This window comes from Sus scrofa, chromosome 9 (genome assembly GCF_054392235.1).
Source record: "Sus scrofa isolate SSC_HxYL_T2T_F1_AM1 chromosome 9, Sscrofa_HxYL_maternal_Yorkshire_Landrace_v2.0, whole genome shotgun sequence".
Classification (NCBI taxonomy): domain Eukaryota; kingdom Metazoa; phylum Chordata; class Mammalia; order Artiodactyla; family Suidae; genus Sus; species Sus scrofa.
In genome coordinates this window covers 122,151,225-122,164,597 of record NC_139391.1, presented here as the reverse complement: position 1 = coordinate 122,164,597, position 13,373 = coordinate 122,151,225, and the positions used below count along the sequence as shown (strand labels likewise).

At 39.5% G+C, this 13,373-nt stretch overlaps 1 long non-coding RNA gene across 13 annotated transcripts in view; it reads right to left on the bottom strand.

Moving 5' to 3' along the window:
- The window catches only part of LOC102162878 (uncharacterized), a 462,928-nt gene that overhangs the window by 346,815 nt on the left and 102,740 nt on the right, over positions 1 to 13,373 (bottom strand). The gene's annotated exons all lie outside the window — the stretch shown is intronic.

Genomic DNA, 13,373 nt, shown 5'->3' with positions numbered 1-13,373 from the left:
ATAAAACCTGTACCCTGAATCTAGTCTTGCGTATTATCTGGGAAAAGAAAACTTAAAGGATATAATGGAACTTAAAGGAATGCAGTAATTAGTATTTATTCCTGAGGTGGCCAAATGCTAACGTTATGTTATCACTTAAATGAGTATAATTCACCCATTGCCTAAGACCTCTGGGTGCATTTACAACCATCCGAACACAGATTTAATCATGGCTGTCTTGTGGGAACGAAGAACTGCCACGGGTAAAATTAAAAGTGAATTATTAAGCAAGAGAAATGTTAGCAGCATTAGTAATCAGTGTGATTGCCAAGAGCCCAACCTAAACACAGTAGCATCGTCTCTCCTGTAATGAACCCAGAGGCCCAAGGCCTTAGCAGTAACCTCTTTGCCAGCTACCAGTAAGATATCATCACAGAGAAAGGGCCCAGGGGGTCTGTATCTCTCCTCTAGTGTGATAGGTACAATATTCTCCATTGCCCAGGCTTTCAAGGAACATGCACTGGATTCGTAAATCCACAAACTGCATTTCTTATTCCTCTTCCCTTATCTCACCACCTGCATTCAATGAGCACCTCCCATGGACCAGACCCAATGCTGGCCATGGATGTGCAGAAATGAAAGGGCTGACTCCCCTTGAAGAGATTTAGTCTCTTTTTGCCTCTTTCTGTTTCCACGCACTGGTACCAAACTCCCTACTCCCCAATCAATATTCCACACCACACATATGTGAGTGAAGACCCTCGCATCAAAGGCTTTAAGATAAAATAGAGTAAGATTTCTAAATTTATGTATATGTGTTCATGAGGAACTGTAAGGAGACACAGTAAAAGGATTCAGTCAATTAGGATGACGGTTGTCGTTTTAATATTGACATATTTTTTGAAAACTCAGACACATGTCAAATGCTTCAAACACTAAGAAAAGTGACAATTAAGGAACTTCTTGAATCCAAAAAGTTAACAGAACCCTTTCAAAGGACAGGTTACTACAGGACATTCCTTGGGAGAGTGGAGCGCCTCAGAAAATTCTCTGGTACTTTTAGATGTGGATGCAATTTAATGCCTTAAGAAAGAATTGCTTTGCTCAGAGATGACTACTAAGCACTCATTCATAGCTTGTGTAAAAGCTTTGGGTCTGCTCTTCACGACAAACAATAAGCCCTTTAGAGGTTTCTGGGAAATGAGTATAAATGACAAGAAATGCAGTGGCAATTATGAAAATTCAATACGCTAGCTGTACAGGAAATTTAAAGATCCAAGGAAAACAGAGAGAACTCTGAGGAAAGTGTAAATTATGTCCCTGTGCAGGCGATACCTGGCGTGATTTGTGATCCACACTCACTTTTTATGGCTTTTCCCCCCACATAAATAAAACCCACAGAGTAATAACCAAAACTTGTATTTAAAAGAGCAACACTGAAACAACTGCCAGCAGTGACAACTTGGATTGCTATTAAAGGCAACTCAGCTGACTTACTGACATAGATGAGCGAGGGGTTGTCAAAGAGGTCAAGGTGAAACCACCTGCCCTCTGCCCCTCTCCCAGCCCCATCCTGTACCAGTTAGAGATTCGGAGAGACATTTATGCTTTCTGACCCTTTTTCCCCCAAAGAAATGACCTGGATTTTAATTCCGTTTTAAATGCCCATGCTTGCTATAGGGCAGGGTTTCAATACGGCAGTGCTATTGACATTTTCGTCAGATAATTCTTTGTTGGCAGGCAAGTCTCTTGTGCACTGTAGAATATTTAGCAGTATCCCTGGCCTCTGCCCACCAAATTTCAGTAGGACCACCACTCCCTCTGAAATGTAACAGCCACACATATCTCCAGACACTGCCAAACACCCCCTCGGGAAAAAAATCACCCATAGTTGACAGCCACTGTCTAGGGAGATTTATCACAAATAGATGACTTCAATCCCAACTTCACTGAGGCAACATTTTCAAAAGCTTCAACCAGTTCATTACAGTCCAAAAGACAAAAGAGTCCCACAAATTGAACACCGCTGTAGGTTTTCTATTGAGTTTTTTCAGTATAATTTATAAATGTTTGAAAAGCATATATCTGTTTTATTTTAGTTTCATTTTGTTGGAATTACTCCAGGTACTTTTGTGGTATGAGATTAGATTCCAAGGCAGGAAACAGAATTTATAAGATGGTGCTTACAGAAAATGAGAGTTTGACTTACAATGGTTCAGTCTGTCATGGCTCTCCAGAAATCAATTAACTTTCAAATCTAGGGTCACTAGGAAATTAGACCTTTGGCTCTGTTGCTCCAACTGATGGACACTAAGAAATGGTATTGATTGCCTAAAGTTCCCAAATACCTCAAAATCTCACGCGTCCTGAAGGTTTATTTGGAAAAAAAGAAATGGAGGGTAAGTTAGCAAGCAAAGACAGGAGGAAGGGAGGGTTTTGTTTCAAAAATATACCTGGGTCCAGAGCCACTGAAAGCAGCTCAAAAAGTGTCTCTCCCATTGGGGTCTGGCTTTATCAGGTTTGGCAGAGTAGAGAGTGTATTTTCTTTCCAAAGATTTGATGGGGTTGGGAAAGTACCAATGAGAAGAATGTTCCCCTAATTTGTAAGTTCCTTGAGGGAAGAGGCTGGGTTTTCCATTTCAGTTCCCAAAATTTAGCCCAGCCCTCTGTATAGACTCAACACAGAACTGATATAAACAGAATTGAATCAAACCAGTCTTATGTCTATAAAAGAGACTCAATTAACAGCTATAATTATGTTAGAATTCAGGACAGATCCCTAAAATAACATCCATTGAGATTTTTGAAGAACAAAGGAAAGAATCCTGGATATTAGGTCAAAGACCTATGTGATCAGACCATTCTGCCACTTACTATTAAAATGTCCTAGGGTAAGTCTTTTGGCCTCTCTGCTTAGTGTCCTTATCTCTAAAATGGGAACAAGAATAGCTGCCCTTCCTACTTCACAGACTACTGGGAGAGGCAAACTTTAAAATGTGCAGACAGTGCTTTCAAATAGGCGTCCTCACTCCTGGAAATGTGCTCACTTGGTGAAAGTACAAAAATGTTGAAAATCATCCTGAAATCTCACATACCTTCCCAGCAGTGTTATGATCTAAAATTCACTAACCTAGTTCCTAAAGCAATTTATTGCCTGAAAAAGATGCCCTGGGCGATGGAAGAGCATCAGCTTTGGTCATCATGGGTCAGCTGATGGCTCTCTGAGAACAGGAAGGGGTAAAAAGATGAGAAGCCAGAGAACAAGGAACAGAGGACGGGAGAATGGAACAAAGCAGCCACAGCTGAGGTCGGCCCCACAGGTGACTCTTTTGGTGGAGAGGGGTGAAGAGGACCAGGCTGTGTTGAAAGCCAACCCAGGATGTTCCAGAGCTACAGTTTAAAGACAGTCTGGTTCCAGCTCATTCCTCCTCCAGCCTCTATGCAGGGATATAGAATCAGGACCAGAGATACAGGCACTCACTAGCCACCAGAGATGCTTAATAGCACTTTTTTGAATATGTGGGTGAAGGCATCTCACTGACACCCTGTATTTATCAAAACTCCTCCTCCGAAACCACACCTGGCTGCGGTTGAAGTCTGCTGGGTTCAAACATTCACACCCTAAAGGGTACACTTCACTAGCAGTGGGGGTGATTTCTAGGGAGGGGGATTCTGAGGAGCTGTGGACTTCAGGTTTGTTGGGCTAGAGTCCAACTTCTCAAGGGTCGGAGAGGCTGAGCACTGCCATCAGCCCCCTTGCCTTCCCTCAACACAGGGTGAGACCCTTAGCCCCACCTCTACATAAACACGAAACAAAGTTTGAAGAAAATTCTCTTGAAAAGGCCATTATTCTGGATGTCCACATGCCTCAACCCAGCCTTGCCCTCAAACTTTGCTGAGAAGCCCACAAAGGAAAGTGTGTCTACCCTTCAGAATGGACCCAAAATTTCCTGCAGACAGAAGCTGGGTCTCAGTGAAGGCTTTTGCCCGACCCCCATCCCCATCCCACCCCAGGAGCTGGGCATTCACCACACCCCACTCCCCCTCCAGGACTCTGGAATTGGGACAATAACTTGTCATAGCCCACTCCCATTCTGCCTGATGATATAGGGGGGCAAAGGGCTCACAGCTACCTTCAGAACCACTCATCTGTCCCAGGTTCTGACCTAAAAAAAGAAGAGGAACAGAAATTACCACGTTCACACTGAATCCTCAGCTCCTGCTCATACCCGGGGGTGCAAATGTGCGGTTCATCACGCCAGCTGTTTCACTCTGATAGTGTCCTATACGCTATGACAGATGTGCTAGGGCACTGGGGCCTCTCTGCCACTGTTTTCCCCATCAAGATATGGGCTTGCACACTGAAAGCAAGAGTGCATCTCCCCACACAGAGAACCCACTGCCAAAGAGGCCCCCCCCAGGGCAGAGAGGAAGACTGTGCTCTTCAACACAGCTTCCCATCTGAGCCACCCAGCATTCCAGCCCTAGAGCATTCATTCACTCATTCCTTCATTTGTTTGCCCAGTCATTCATTCACTCATTTATTCAACAAAGAGTCATTGAAAGCCCCCTGTCTACTCTCACCGTGCAGGGAACTGGTGGGAAGCCGGGGTGGCTGGAGCTCAGATGGGCAGTGAGTGGGTTACAGAGATGCAGCTGTAAAAGGGCGGGAGGTGGCTGGGCAGGCCCTCATTAGACAGGGTCCTGCAAGACACACATGCATTCTGATCTATGGTAAGAGTAGGAGGAAGCCACAGGAGGTATTCTAAACAGGAAAGTGAGATGATCATACATGCATTTAAAAGAATTGGCTGTGGCCGTCACATAAATAATCGCAGGATGCACAAGATTTGGGGGGAAAGTCGGGAGTGGTTCTGATGATGGCCACACTTCAGCTTCCATGCACCCAAGCAGAACAATTCTGAAGTGTGTGTTCTATGTAGTTTCTCAGAGTCTCCTGGTGCCCACAGCAATGAGCCATGTGTTAACACACCTCTTAGGGGTTTTCATTCCTTCCCCTTTCCAGCTCCCTTCCACCTCACCATACTTCCTGAGAGCGACACCTGAGAAAAACCACATGCCTCTACTGTCTTGTGGTCTGCTTTTGGGAAAACTTTTTTAAGATGGGGATTTTTCCATTAAAAAATAAATATAGAAGGCTGGGGAAGATTTCAATGAGAAAAATGACATTTGAATAATGTCCCATGAAGAAGGCGCTGGAACAAGCCATGAAGAAGTCTGGAGATAAAGTGCTCCAGGCAGAAAGAAAGGCAAATACAAAGACCTTGAGGGAGCTAGCTCAAGTTCTAGATGCACCAGTGAGGGTGGAATAGAGCCTGAGGGAGAGTAGCAGGAAGTGATATCACCTCAGCAATGGGAGGCCATTGAGAGAATAACACTGGCTAAAAGAAGTAGAAAGAAAGCCATATGTATAATTTTCAACTTTCTAGCAGCCATATTAATGCACATAAAATAGATTTAATAATATGCATTGCTTAACCTAATATATCCAAAATACTATTTTTCAACATGTAATCAATATGAAATAATTTGTTAAAAAGATATCCAATTCCTTTTTATACGATATCTTCAAATTCTGGTACATACTTTACATGTAGAGCACATCTCAGTTTGAATGCTAAAATTCCATCAGACATAGTGTGTTATGTATGCTCCCCAAATTCCTGTGTTGAAGTCCTAACCACCAGTACTTGTTGGGGAGAGGAGAGGGGGCCATCTGTGCTGTAGCTCTGCGGGATGTTTAGCACAATCCCTGACCCCTAATCACTAGATACCAGATGCATACACACATGCAGGCACACACATACACACACACACACACTCACACCCCAGTGATGACAACCAAAACCAGTCCCTGGGGGGACAATCACCCCCACCTTGAAAATCATTGCTCTAGGGACAAGGCACAGTGGTTCAGGCCTAAGCCAAACAGCACAATCCTATCCTGGCCCACAGTTATTGGTTCAAGATAAACACAACCCCATTCAATGACAGAAGATCATAGCAAACATTTTTGAGTGGTTTCCAGGAATGGAATTCTCACTCCTGAATTATACGGTATATGGATGAAACTCTTGGAAGCAGTACATCCTTTTTCTCTCCATGAAAAAAAGTCAGGCTCAGAAAGAACCTGACACTACATTGGACTAAACAAAGACACTGAAAGAAACTGGGTTCTGATTACATGGTTAAGTTACTGAATCCAGTCTGACCTGGATTCATGAATACATCCTCTTTTTTGTTTCAGACAGTTTCAGCTGGGTTTTCTGTTATTCGATACTAAAAAGAATCTTAACCTATAAAATATGGTAAGTAGGCTCATGACATTTAGGCCCCAGGAAATTTTTTACTCAATCTAAAAAATACCTACCAATAACTTCAAGTTTTAAAAAAAAATTAAGAAAAGTTGAAACTGCCTCTTTCCATCTTTGACTTCAACCGCATCCATCCCCAAAGTCATGTCAGTTGCATAGTCAAGTGGATAATGTCAAAAGAGTTCCATCAGACTGCCCCCATCAAAATGTCCTTGATTCTCAGCTCATCCAGAATGGTCCTGAGAGACCCTATGCAGCAGAAAAGAAAGATAACTGGACACTTGGATTCTAGATGTTTATATGATTGCTTTGCTGTTGACATTGGGGAAACCATTCATCGAGGTCAGCTATTATCAAAAACTGTGATCCACAGACCCTCAAGGGTCCACAAGAACTTTTTAGGAGACCCACAAAACCCAAGAATACTAAGATAATATTCACCTTTTTCCATTGCATTGCATATGCACTGATGGTGGTAAAACTACAGGTACCTTAGCCCAAATCAAGGCAATGGCAATAAATTATACTGTGATTATTATTTTCTAACAATTAAAAAAGAAAAATCACTTTCACTTAAGAATGTCCTTGAGAAAAAAATTATTAATTTTATTGCATCTTTACCCTGAGTGCCTATCTTTTTAATTCTGTGGGAAGAATTCTTAAAGCACTTCTCAGCATACCCAAGTACAGTCATTGTCACAGGGAAAAGAACTTGTGTGATTGTCTGAGTCATTAGCTGAATTAGTTGGGTTTTTTTGTTTTCCTCACAGAATGCCATTTTTACTTGAAAGAACAACTGACAGACCAACTATGTTTTTTCAGACTTGGGTATTTGGCAGAACTTTTCTTAAAAATGAGCCAAGTAAGCCTGTCATTTTGAGGAAAACAATTGACAGTATTTGTAGCGAGTGATAAAAATTGAGCTCTCAAGAGAAAATTAGAATTTTGAAAAACTTGTATCCACCATGCTGGGCTTGACAGCTTCCCAATACTTAAGAATGTTGCTGATGAGATCAGTGGTGATGTTTAAATGTGTGCCTGTTTGATTTTGTATAATAAAATATGTCAAATTTGAAATATCTGCATAACTCATTGAATGGTTTTTCTATTATATTTATGTTTTCTATCCCATTATTTTCTTATTGATCTTAGATGTTATTTTTATATATTCCAGACAGAAAGCATTTGTCAGTTATGTGCATTTCAAATATCTTCTTGCACTCTGTTGTTTTCTGCTCATTTATGGTGTCTTTGATAGAGTTTCTGATTTCAATGTAATCAGATTTATCCATCTTCCCCTTAATGGTTAGCGTCAGTTGCTCTTGTTTTCAGAGACATGAATATATTCTCCTGTGTTATCTGTGGTTTTAACTTTTTACATTTAGGTTTTTTTAATCTACTTTTTACATGGAGGTTTTTATTAGGTAGAATTATATGGAATTGCCTATATTTGACTGGTTTTGACCTGCAAAATAATAGCTCTCTACGGTTCAACACAAGATATGATGTGAGGCAGGATAAATTTTCATTTTTTCCATATGAATAAGAAATTCTCTCTGATAAAAACCCTTCAGAAAGTGGGCATAACGGGAACCTACCTCAACATGATAAAGGCCATATACGACAAACCCACAGTGAACATCATTCTCAATGGTGAAAAGCTGAAAGAATTCCCGCTGAGATCAGGAACAAGACGAGGATGTCCGCTCCCGCCACTACTCTTCAACATAGTTCTGGAAGTCCTAGCCACAGCAATCAGAGAAGTAAGAGAAATAAAAGGAATCTAAATTGGAAAGGAAGAAGTAAAACTATCCCTATTTGCAGATGACATGATACTATACCTAGAGAATCCTAAAGACTCTACCAGAAAACTGTTAGAGCTTATCCACAAATTTGGCAAAGTTGCAGGATACAAAATCAATACACAGAAATCGATAGCGTTTCTATATACTAACAATGAAAAAGCAGAAAAGGAAATTAGGGAAGCAATCTCGTTTACCATAGGATCCAAAAGAATAAAATACCTAGGAGTAAATCTACCTAAAGAAACAAAAGACCTGTACTCTGAAAACTACAGGCCACTGATGAAAGAAATCAAAGATGACACAAATAGATGGAAAGATATACCATGCTCGTGGACTGGAAGAGTTAATATTATCAAAATGACCATACTACCCAACGCAATCTACAGATTCAATGAAATCCCTATCAAATTACCAAGGACATTTTTCACAGAACTTGAACAAAATATTTTAAAGTTTGTTTGGAAGCACACAAGACCCAGAACAACCAAAGACATCCTGAAAAAGAAAAACGGAGCTGGAGGAATCAGGCTCCCGGACTTCAGACTATACTACAAAGCAACAGTCATCAAAATTGCATGGTACTGGCACAAAGACAGACATATAGATCAGTGGAACAGGATAGAAAGCCCAGAACTAAACCCATGCACTTACAGCCAACTAATCTATGACAAAGGAGGCAAGAATATACAATGGAGAAAAGATAGCTTGTTCAATAAGTGGTGCTGGGAAAACTGGACAGCCACATGGAAAAGAATGAAATTAGAACACTCCCTAACACCATACATAAAAATAAACTCCAGGAGTTCCCATCGTGGCGCAGTGGTTAACGAATCCGACTAGGAACCATGAGGTTGCGGGTTCGGTCCCTGCCCTTGCTCAGTGGGTTAACGATCTGGCGTTGCCGTGAGCTGTGGTGTAGGTTGCAGACGCAGCTCGGATCCCGCGTTGCTGTGGCTCTGGTGTAGGCCGGTGGCTACAGCTCCGATTGGACCCCTAGCCTGGGAACCTCCATATGCCATGGGAGCGGTCCAAGAAATAGCAACAACAACAACAAAAGACAAAAGACAAAAAAAAATAAAAAATAAAAAAAAATAAACTCCAAATGGATTAAAGACCTAGATATAAGACCAGACACTATCAAACTCCTAGAGGAAAACATAGGCCAAACACTCTCTGACATAAACAACAGCAACATCTTCTCAGATCCACCTATCAGACTATTGACAATAAAAAGAAAAATAAGCAAATGGGACCTACTCAAACTTCAAAGTTTCTGCACAGCAAAGGAAACCCTAAACAACACAAAAAGACAACCCGCAGAATGGGGGAAAATCTTTGCAAGTGAATCCACTGAAAAGAGATTAATCTCCAAAATTTATAAACACCTTCTGCAGCTCCATACTAAAAAAAAAAAAAAAAAAAAAAAAAAACCATCAAAAAATGGGCAGAAGATCTAAACAGACAATTCTCCAAAGAAGACATATAGATGGCCAAAAAACACATGAAAATATTTCAACATCACTCATTATTAGAGAAATGCAAATCAAAACCACTCTGAAGTACCACCTTACACCAGCCAGAATGGCCATCATCCAAAAGTCTACAAACAATAAGTGCTGGAGAGGGTGTGGAGAACAAGGAACCCAATACACTGTTGGTGGGATTGTAAATTGGTGCAACCACTGTGGAAAGCAGTATGAAGATTCCTCAGAAAACTAAAAATAGAACTACCATTTGATCCAGCAATCCCACTCCTGGGCATCTATCCAGAGAAAACCATGCCTCGCAAAGACACATGTACTTCGATGTTCATTGCAGCACTATTTGCAATAGCCAAGACATGGAAACAACCTAAATGTCCATCGATAGAGGAGTGGATCCAGAAGATGTGGTACATATACACAATGGAATATTACTCAGCCATTAAAAAGAACGAAATACCAGCATTTTTTGCAACATGGATGGACCTAGAAACGATCATGCTAAATGAAGTCAGCCATACAATGAGACACCAACACCAAATGCTTTCACTGACATGTGGAATCTGAAAAAAGGACAGACCGAACTTCTTTGCAGAACAGATGCTGACTCATAGACATTGAAAAACTTATGGTCTCTGGAGGAGATAGTTTGGGGGTTGGGGGATGTGCCTGGGCTGTGGGATGGAAATCCTGTGAAATTAGATTGTTATGATCATTATTCAACTACAGATGTGATAAATTCATTTGAGTAATAAAAAAAATGAAAAAAAAAGAAAGTTATGAACTTGGAGAAAAGACTTGTGGTTGCCAAGGGGGAAGGGGAGGGAGTAGGATGGACTGGGAGTTTGGGGTTAATAGATGCAAACTATTGCATTTGGAGTGGATAAGCAATGAGAGCCTGCTGTATAGCACTGGAAATGGTATTGAGTCACTTATGATGGAGCACAATCATATGAAAAAAAGGAATGTATATGTGTGTGTGACTGGGTCACCTTGCTGTATGGTAGAAAATTGACAGAACACTGTAAACCAGATATGATGGAAAAAATAAAAATCATTAAAAAAACTTAAAAAAAAAAAGAAATTCTCCCACTGCTATTTATTTAAAAGTCTATCCTTGACCACTGATATGCAATGCCACCTTTCTAATATAGGACTTTCTGTCTATCCTAACCCCATACCAGACCATCTCAATTATCGTGGCTTTAAAATAACTTGGTATCTTTCAGGCAGGACCTATTAGCTCTTCCCTTTTCTTCAACAGAGTTTGCCTATTCTAGACTTTTTGCCATTTTAGAATCAGTTTGTCAATTTCCACCAAAAAAAAAAATATTTTTTTCCTGGAAGTACCTTGATCCCATATATTAATTTGGAAGAATGGCCCTCTTTACAATGCTGAGTTCTCCAGTCAATGGGCACAGCATATCTCTCAACTTATCATATCTCTTTATGTCTCTTGGTAAAGGATTATAATTATCTTCTAAGAGATTTTACATATCTTTTATTAGATTTACTGCCAGGTACTTTTTGGCTCTGTAATTTGATTTTACCATACTTACAAGCTAATATTAGCCTATTATTGTTTCATGAATGCTAGTAGAAGACATGAGACCCCTACAGAGATGAAAATTCTTATTACTCCCAACAAGAAACATGTGCATTGGTTTTCCTTGATCCAAGACCCATGAAGGAGACCAGATGAAATCTAGACATGTAGTGGGTTTGCTTTATGGTTAAGGATAACTGAACTTGAGAAACCCATTATTTTATTGCAAGCAATAAGCAAGCTTGTTCTTTGTGTCAGAGGAAGACATTATTTCATTCCTTAAGAATTTTCTATGTAAAACTCAGACTCATGTAAAGAGTTGCCAGGATCTTGCATTCTTAACATATCCAGCAAGACATGCAAGAGTATGAAAGACTCCTGGAGGAGTAACTTCCAACAGTATTTCACATAACCTTGTAAAAATTTGATATTCTGTCTGTTGCTGATAGACATATATTTTAATTTTGTACCTTAATTTACTATCTAACAATCTTAACTCATTAATTCAAATAACATCCTTAGGTTCTATAGAATTTTCTACATACAAAATCATACTATTTTTGAATGATGAAATGTTATTTTGATCCAAAATTTATAGCTTTCTTTTTTTTTTTCTTTTACCACTTTATTTCACTGGCTAAACTAGACCAATGTTGAGAGAAGCGGTGATAGTACATTCATCTTATGCTTTACCTCAAAGACAAATCTTTTAATATTTCACCACTATAAAGGATGCTTTCTCTAGTCCTCTTCCCCTATTTCTAACAATAACTTTTATTAAATTAAATAACCCCTTTCTATTCCCAGGTTGCTGAACATTCACAAAAAAGATAACATTTTTTTCTGCATCTATTGAAATCATTGCATGATTTCCCTCTATTCATCTAGTAATGTTAAAACAAATGTAATTTCCTAATGTTAAAACCTTGCTTTATTGACATAAATTCAACTTTGTCATGATATGATTTTTATACACTGTTAAATTTAATTAGCCCTTCTTTTTGTTATGATGGCATTTGAAGTATAAATTCCCCAAGTACTGCTTTAGGTTCATTTCATACATTTTGATTGACAGTATTTTTTTTATTGCCATTCGGTTTAAAATATTCTCTAATTTCTATAAGCATTTCTTCTTTGAACCAAAGAGTATTTAGCACTGCGTTTTCCAATTCTAAATGTACTCTTTTAATTACCATGTTGTTTATCATTGATTTCTTGTTTAATTGGATTGTGTTAAGACCCAATCTACTTTATTCAATATTTTAAATTTGTTAGGGTTTGGGCTACGGCTCAGTATACGGACATTTTTTTTTTTTTTTGATAAATACACTGTGTAATTTGAAAAAAATGCACATCCCAGTCAAGCCAATGATATGTGTCTGTTAAGTCAAGTCTTTTTCATTTTGTTGTTCAAATATTCTATATTCCTACTGACATTTTTATCGGCTTGTTCAATCAATTGCTAAGAAAGGAGTATTAAAATGACCCACTGTATGGATTTGTCTATTTCTCTTTATAGTTAACATTATTTGCTTGAATATTTAGAAGTTATGTTATTAAGGTACACATAAGTTTAAATTATTATATCTTTTTAGTAAATTGAACTTTGAGCTTTTTGTTTTGTTTTGTTTTGTTTTTCAGGCTGTACCCACGGCATATGGAAGTTCCTAGGCTAGGGTTCGAATCAGAGCTGCAGCCACCGGCCTACGCCACAGTCATAGTAATGCCAGATCTGAGCCACATCTGCAACTTACACCACAGCCATGGCAATGCCAGATCCTTAACCCACTGAGCAAGGTCAGGGATCAAACCCATGTCCTCATGGATACTAGCTGGGTTTGTTGCCACTGAGCCACAACAGGAACTCCCAGACTTACTTTTTTTGATGACTTTGATAGTATTGAAAAGTAATGATCTAATATTCTGTAGAATGTCTCTCAGTTGGGGTTTATCTGATGTTTCCCTCATGATTATCCTGAGGTAGTTTGCTTTGGAGAAAAATATCACAGAGATAAAGTACCATTTTCATCACACCAGATCAAGGGAACATACTATCAACATGACTTATCACTGTTGATATTGACCTTGATCACGTGACTGAGATAATTTTTATCAGGTTTCTTCACTATCAAGTCACTTTTCCCCCCATCCATACTCTATTCTTTCAAAGGAAGTCACTATGCACCACTCATGCTTAAAGACTGGAAACTCCTGTGTCACTTCCTTG